The sequence below is a fragment of the Staurois parvus genome, unplaced genomic scaffold (assembly GCF_062004578.1).
Source record: "Staurois parvus isolate SC_StPar_1 unplaced genomic scaffold, SC_StPar_1.0 ptg000409l, whole genome shotgun sequence".
NCBI lineage: Eukaryota > Metazoa > Chordata > Amphibia > Anura > Ranidae > Staurois > Staurois parvus.
In genome coordinates this window covers 298,890-306,715 of record NW_028318205.1, presented here as the reverse complement: position 1 = coordinate 306,715, position 7,826 = coordinate 298,890, and the positions used below count along the sequence as shown (strand labels likewise).

General features: G+C 42.5%; 1 long non-coding RNA gene across 1 annotated transcript in view; it reads right to left on the bottom strand.

Annotated features, from left to right (window-relative positions):
• Positions 1-384: 384 nt before the first annotated feature.
• LOC149455033 (uncharacterized) overlaps positions 385-7,826 on the bottom strand; it is a 28,263-nt gene continuing 20,821 nt past the window's right edge. The window contains exon 4 of the long non-coding RNA XR_016314116.1: positions 385-437. This is a non-coding gene — a long non-coding RNA (uncharacterized LOC149455033). The remainder of the gene's footprint in view (positions 438-7,826) is intronic.

Sequence of the window (7,826 nt, the reverse complement as noted above, 5' to 3'; positions counted from 1 at the left end):
TTTAGACCTCATGCAAACTTGGTGATTAGCCCCAGTGTATGAGGCTTCTGTGTTTAGGTGTCGACAGGTTTCAGAGGTGCACTGTCCAACCTCGCTGCAAGCAGTCCGCGTTACGAGCATTCGTCTCTGGGCGCTCACTGCCCTTTCGGCCCTCGAAGCTAAAACATCTGCATACTGGGACTGTATGTACTGTATACAAGTCAGCAATTCAGTTCTAAAAACATTCAAGTATGGTGGCTATGGAGGACAAGATAGGCAACCAGTATTGGATCTGGGACTAAGCTGGGCCTCAGCAGGGTCATAGTTCTGTATGAGTCTCTTAGACTTTTTTCTTAATTACAAGCATGCAGGTAATAGACAGAAAATAGGGACAGAGGGTCTTACCTTGCAGAAGGCAAGCAGTGCCTCCCTAGGTGGCTCATTCTCTGGGTGACATGCTGCAGATAAGTAAATTACACATTTTAGACCAATTTTAAGTACATAGGAGACATAAACAGATGAGTAAAGCCTGTAGAAATGACTGAAGATGCCATAACCCATAAGGTCAGTCCACCCAAGGGTGATATTGTTGTTGTGGGTTGAGCCTTGTTGCATGAATCAGCCCCTGGCCTCGTATATTTATTTTATGGGTGTTCCTGCTCCTTCTGTACATTTTCCAAAGTATAAAATAGAAAAGTGGGGACCCCTCATAATGGGCACTGCAGGGGTATAGACCCAGGACTTCAGAGGTCTCATCTTTAGAGCCCTTAAAGTAGAAATAAAGGCAAAGCTTTTTTTTTTTAATTTCCAATATGGTAAAGGAGGGTTTTAACACTTGTCAGTTTTATTTTGGTCATCTGTGTCCCATTGGGGAGATTTCCTTTCATTTCCTATCCCATGGCCAAAAAAGGAAGTGAAACCCATCCAAAGTGAAGGAATCCCTGGCTGTCATCAAAACTAGTGTCCCCCTTGGAAGATTTCCCCTCTATTCCTGGTATGGTCACAAAACTAAATTTGGGATTTTCTTTTACTTTCGGTGATAATAGTAAACCGGGCAAATAGAGAGGGTGAATCTCCCTAAAGGGGACACCAGGGGCGGACTGACAACTCATGGGGCCCCCGGGCAATAGGGGATCACGGGGCCCCTGTGTCCTTGCTCAAACTCAAAAAACCTATGAAAAAGGTACCAGAGGCATCTCATGGGGCCCCCTACTGACCCCGGGCCCTCGGGCAGTGCCCGCGTTTCCAAATGATTAGTCCGCCCCTGGGGGACACAGACAGCAATAAAAACCTGACAGGTGTTCTAAACCCTCTCCACTCAATTCAAAACTACAAAGTGTTGCCTGTAGGTATACTTTAAGAGATACACAGAACCGCCAGGTGATCTCTCTTTAGCATAAACCAAACTTTACGGGTGGAAAGATCTTTCAATAACACATGTGAATAAATAGGATCGATAATAAATAAATAAAGATTTAGACTTCGTTCACACAGGCGTACTGCCGCTTTTAGCCACAGGTGTTCATGCATCCCCATGCGGGCAGTCCCATTCATGTCAATTGGGACACAGAGCTGCATGGACACAGCCACTGCTCTCAATCTGACAGCTGTGTGGGTGTACAGCCCCAAACGCACACTTCTGCATTTCGGACTGCACCCCCGCATCTGCATGGCACCCACCTGAACACCTGTGCATCCCCCTGTGGTCATACATGGCCCTCTCACAGGTATACACTGCAGCACACCCATGTGATCGAGGCATAGAAAGTAAAAAGATTTTTTGTTACAACATCAAAGTGAAAGATAGAACACCAACAGGTCAGAAAAAGAATTGAAAAAGTCAAAAACAGAATCACCGAGTTGGAAAAAGGATCACCCGCTTGTGTCAGTGTTTTGTTGAATCAATCTTTGCTTTAACCACTTGCCTTCCAGAAGGTTTACCCCCCTTCCTAAGCAGGCCATTTTTTATGATACAGCTCTGCGTTATTTTAACTGGCAATTGTGCAGTCATGCAACGCTGAACATAAATGAAATTTATGTCATTTTTTTCCCCACAAATAGGTATTTGATCACCTCTGCGGTTTTTATATTTTGTGCTATAGAGAAAACAAAATACTGACAATTTTGAAAAAGCAAAACAACAACATTTTTGACTTTTTGCTATAAAACATATAAATTACAAAAAAAAAATACATTTCATCATAAATTTAGGCCAAAATGTATTCTGCTACATGTCTGCTAAAAAAAATCCCAATAAGTGTATATTAATTGGTTTATGTGAAAGTTATAGCATCTACAAAATGACGGCACATACGTATAATTAATTTTTTTTTTATATACTAGTAATGGCGGTGATCAGCGACTTATAGCGGAACTGTGGGACTGCAGTGGGCAATCTAACACTGGGGGAGACTAACTGCCACTGACCAGTGACACTAATACAGTGATCAGTGCTAATAAAAAGCACTGACACTGTACTAATGACACTGGGCAGGAAAGGGTTAAAATGAGGGTCGATCAAAGGGTTAACTGTGGGTTAGGGGGTGATTTTTTTGTGTACTGTGTTGTGTTTTACTAAGCAAACCTGCTGCTTTCTAGATCTCTGCTGTGCAGCATGTCAATGCTGACAGGAGAGAGATCTGTGTTGTTTACACATAGGTCTCTCCCCTCTCAGCTTTGCAGATGATCACCTAGTCCTGGCCAAAAATCACCAGCCAGGACCTGGTGATTGACATCCTCAGGAGCCAATAGCAGAACGGGTAGGGCACCGCACACGAAAACCCCCTACCTGGAACTACAAAATCACATATATTTACATGATTTTGCAAAGCTGCCCTGTAGCAGTATATCTGCTATGGGGTGGCAGGCAAGCGGTTAATTAAAGCCATTAGTCTGTTGGGATAGGTCTCCACTAACTTTGCACATCTAGACTTGGCAATATTTGCCCGCTCTTCTTTGCAGAACTGCTCAAGTTCACTTTAATTTGATTGTGACTGTTTGTGGACTGCAGTCTTAAATCATTCCACAGAGTTTCAAAGGGGTTTAAGTCTGGGCTCTGACTAGGCCATGCAAGGACGTTCACCTTTTTCTCCTCCAACCACTGTGTGGCCATTTTTGCTGTGTGCTTTGGGTCATTATCATGTTGGAAGGTAAACCTTCTCACTGACAACTTTCTGGCAGAAGGCAGCACATTTTCCTCAAGAATGTGATGGTTTTTCACCCCATCCATCTTTCCTTCTATCCTGACAAGTGCTCCAATCCCTGCTGCACAGAAGCCCCCCATAACAGGATATTACCACCTCCATACTTTACTGTAGGAACGGTGGTATTTGGATGGTGAGATGTATTGGATTTCCGTCACACACATTTTATCCTTCTAGTCAAGTAAAAACTAAGGCGAAGGCTCTGCGGTGCCAGGTAGGGCTACACAGTGAAGATCCACGAAGTAGGGCTGAAGGAGGTTCACATTGGTAGCAAAACTGAGCATGTACCATAAATCAACCTCCCTTCACGTAACCTTTTGCCAACCATGTAGCCCATATCTGCAATAGCAAGAAAAAGTAGGCCTCAGCACCCCGCGTCGGCACATATACACCCACAACAGCAATTAGCAAGCTCACTGCACATTAACTGAGCCGTCAAAGACAGCTCTCAGTCACAGCTTTTGACAAGGAGCCTGTGGGATGGGTTCCCAATCATGTATCCACTGTGACAACCAACTTTAGTGGGCTCATTATAGTGAAGCTGTGCCACCTCCCAGCCATTAACCAAAAAGTGCCATTAACCACCTCCCATCCGGCTGTTGTATATAAAACGGCCGGACAGTGGCAGTGCAGGGTCGGGTGGCCGTTTTTAAACAGCCTCCCCGCATCCTGCTTGTGTGCGCTCCCTGGGAGCACGCAGGACTACAATCCGGTGTCCGCTGTATTCTCCAGACACAGTGAAACACCGATCGTCGGACGGGACCTCTATGTGAGGTCCCGATCATGTGATCACTGATTGGCCAATCAGTGATCACATGCAGAGTAGTAAGCAAGATGTCACTTTTGACATCATTGCTTACTACGTGTGAAATCTGTGAATGATCACAGAGGTCACATGGTACAAGGCTATTCACAACAGCCTAGTACCATGTGACAAGCTGTGACCAATCACAGCTCACACAGTAGTTCTCAATGGCTGCAAGAATGCAGCTAGTGAGAAGGAGAAATGATTGCTTTTACAGTCTTTACAGGTGTAAAAGCAATCAGTGTAAAAAAAAAAAAATCTTCATCACCCCTCACAAGTAGTACAGTTTCACCATGGTGACACTGTACTGCTAGGGTGACAGTTTGTAAAAAAAATATATATATATATATAAAAAAAAAAAAAAATATGTAAAACTTATAATTTTTGGTTATAAACTAATTTGGGTTATTTTGTATTTACTAAAAAGATAACAGAATACATTTTGGCCAAGATTTATAATTAAATACTATTTATTTCCAAAATTTTATAAGAAAAACACTTTTTTTTTTAAATTTTTGGACATTTTCATTTACATAGCAAAAAAAATAAAAATCCCAGTGGTGAATAAATACCACCAAAATAAAGCTTCATCTGTCTCAAAAAAATGCTAAAAAATAAATATGGGTACAGTGTTGCATGACTGCGCAATTGTCATTCAAAGTGTGATAGCACTGAAAGCTGAAAATTGGCCTGGACAGGACGGGGGTAAAAGTGTCCGGACTGGAAGTGGGTAAGGGAGTTCAAGTTCTCTTTTAGGCATGCATGATGACGTGGATCATATTTAAACATCATAAATCACAACTTACCTTGTGCTCACACTTCTGGTCAACAGGACGTTTCAACCATTCACTTTCATCCCCCATGTTGATTTCCCTTTCTCTGTTTAAGTGCTAAAATGGTGAGCTAGAAAAACAAGATAAATAGCAGGTGAATGTGTTATTACAGATGTGGATCTCCAAGATAAAATGAATGATCAAAAAAGTGAAAAAAAAAACAAGGAGAAAATCATTAGAGGCACAAATAGCAGATCTTCACCCAACCCAGCTTTACATCTATATCAATGTCCCAACCACTCCAGACTCTGGCTGAAAGTTTTCAGAGAAGGAAATCCATTCATGCATTCAATTCCAAAGTAAGCGACTGCCTTTATTCTGAATGTCCTGTTTTAGGATAGGGAGGGGTAACATTCACAAGTCTTACACCAATAGAACATATCCAAAACATCCAACTACCATTAAAAACATTGTTGGGAATTTTATTTCGGGGATAGTACAATTTTTTCTAAATATATTTTTATAAACACACACACGTACACATACACTTATTTACACACACTGCTGTGCAAACATTTTAGGCCGGTGTAAAAAATGCTGTAAATTAAATATGTAAGCCCAACATTGCATACTCCTGACATACAACTGTTGTACCACGTGCTTGTACCCAAAAAAAAAAGTATCCTGTTCTCCTTGAATTGCTTGCTTTGCGTGAAATTGTTGGTGTTCCTGCCAGTTCCTCTGCTTTCCTATTAAAAACTGACCACACCAGGCATGAGAGCACAGCGTGGCCAGTTTTCTGGTTCTGCTGACAACTCTGCCTGCTCTCCACCATGGATTAAACTGTGCTGACATGCCTCCTTCACAGCCTTTCACTGGGAAGACCAGTGTGCTGCTGTTTCTCTTCCCTGAGTTCCTTATGCAGCTGAGAACAGAAGATATATTTTCACTTTTTCTATATGTATACATAAATGTTTTGCCTTTCATTTCTATTTCAAACTGAATGGGCTGTTTTACAAGATGAGGGTTTACTTATACTATGGATTCTTTCAGGCATAGAAGTGCTAATAGTTTATTTTTATCAAATAACAAAATGGAAGGTAAATGAACCAAAGAGAAATCCAAATGAAATCAATATTTGGTATGACCAACCTAGGTACACTTGCACACAGTTTTTGAAGGAACTCGGCAGGTAGGTTGTTCCAAACAGATTGGAGAACTAACCACATATCTTCTGTGGATGTAGGCTGCCATTTATCCTTCTGACTCTTCATGTAATCCCAAACAGACTTGATGAGGTTGAGATCAGGGCTCTGTGGGGGCCAAACCATCACTTCCAGGGCTCCTTGTTCTTCTTTACAGTAAAGATGGTTATAATGACATTGGATGTATGTTTGAGGTCATTGCCCTTCTGCAGAATAAATTTGGATATATATCCTGAAGTTTAGGCGCTAAGGCTGGACAGTGAGGTATACATAGAATGATTGTCTAAAGTGGCTGCTAGTCCTCAGCTGCTTTGCATGAAAATCACCAAGAGTGGTGAAAAAGCAAACATGAAACCAAATGTCCCAAAAGCGATTCGAGGAAAGTGACTTGTATAAAGGAGTCACCATGTCAAATCAAAAATAAACGTTTATAACAAGGCACAAGCATATTTATGGCAGATAAAACACGTGCTCTCTTGCTTGATCAATGGTAATATACCAGTCAGAACAAGAGAGGATGAACTTCAATAAAAACAGCAACATTGCACATTAAAGGAAAGCCTTCCAGGGAGATAGAAGCTCACAGAGCTTCAGGAGTGTCAGCGGTGAGCCCATGTCAGCAAACAGGACTGTTTTATAACCACTAGCGACTCCGCTAGTAAGGATCCACCATCAATGGGTCCACTAGGATTCTGGGAGTCACTCGGTAACCTGCGTGGGCTCGGATGCGGTGCACCAGAAGTGACATCAAAAAAGGAAGTTAACCGGATCCGGGGATCAAGGTGGAGTGCAAGCTGGACCAAACAAGATGGAGGCTTCCACTGTCACCATGACAACGCATTTCGAGCGTGGCCCTTTCCTTGCTCACAGTAACTGGTGACAGGGGTCTAAAAGACCCGACATCTCACCTGCCTGCAGTGAAACTAATAGAGTGTGAGTGCCCTCTATTCCTGTCTTCCCCAGCCATACTCACAGACAACTATCAGGAGCAGAAAAACACAAACTGGATCCCAGGAGGGAAATACACACTGCCAAGACAAGGCAGCCAAATCATGAATCAGCCATATAGTAAGAGGCCCCTAATGCCCCTCCAACCCCCAGAAACACCAACATCTGTTACGGCATCATTAACCCTCTCACTGCCATCAACAAGTCCTATGCTGGTGGCAGCGGGGGGGGGGGGGGGGGTACACACCAGGAGCTGGGAGTGTGTTGTATGTAACAATGTATCACAAGTTGTCTGTCGGCTTGCTGCTGAAATAGACTCCTGATGTGTGAAGAAGCAGCACCTGTCACAAAGGCATTACATCACATAGGAGACGGTGTCCTCTCTGTGATATCAATAAAAAGTGTCAACAAATAAACGTACACCCAGGCACTTAAACCTCCAAAAGGTCGTCCCCCCCCCTATGTACATACCAACCTGAGCACACCGGTCATGGCACCCACATATGAAAACATTGCTGGTGCTACACGTGTTGTGCATTGCTGCACATGCCAGAGTGACAGCAATCATTTTAGGGCTGTTATACAGAGTTACTTCCAACCTAATGACCTGGAGGGGCTTTTAATGTGTCCCCTTGGAGAAAATATAGGGTGCTGAAGTACATGTTTGTATTATGGGCACGCTCAGTTTTAAAGCTTCACATATTGGGCATCTATTTACCTGGTGCAACTTCATCTTTTATATTTTACCAAACATTTGGGGAATATATTGTGTTTGTGTGCCCTAAAATGAACTCTAGTGACATTTTTACTAAAAATTTGAGCTTGAAAAACCATTGCACACATATTATGTGACATAAATTGTCTAATTTTTTATATCATTTTTGATATTTGAATTGCCAGGGTCTCTGCTGCA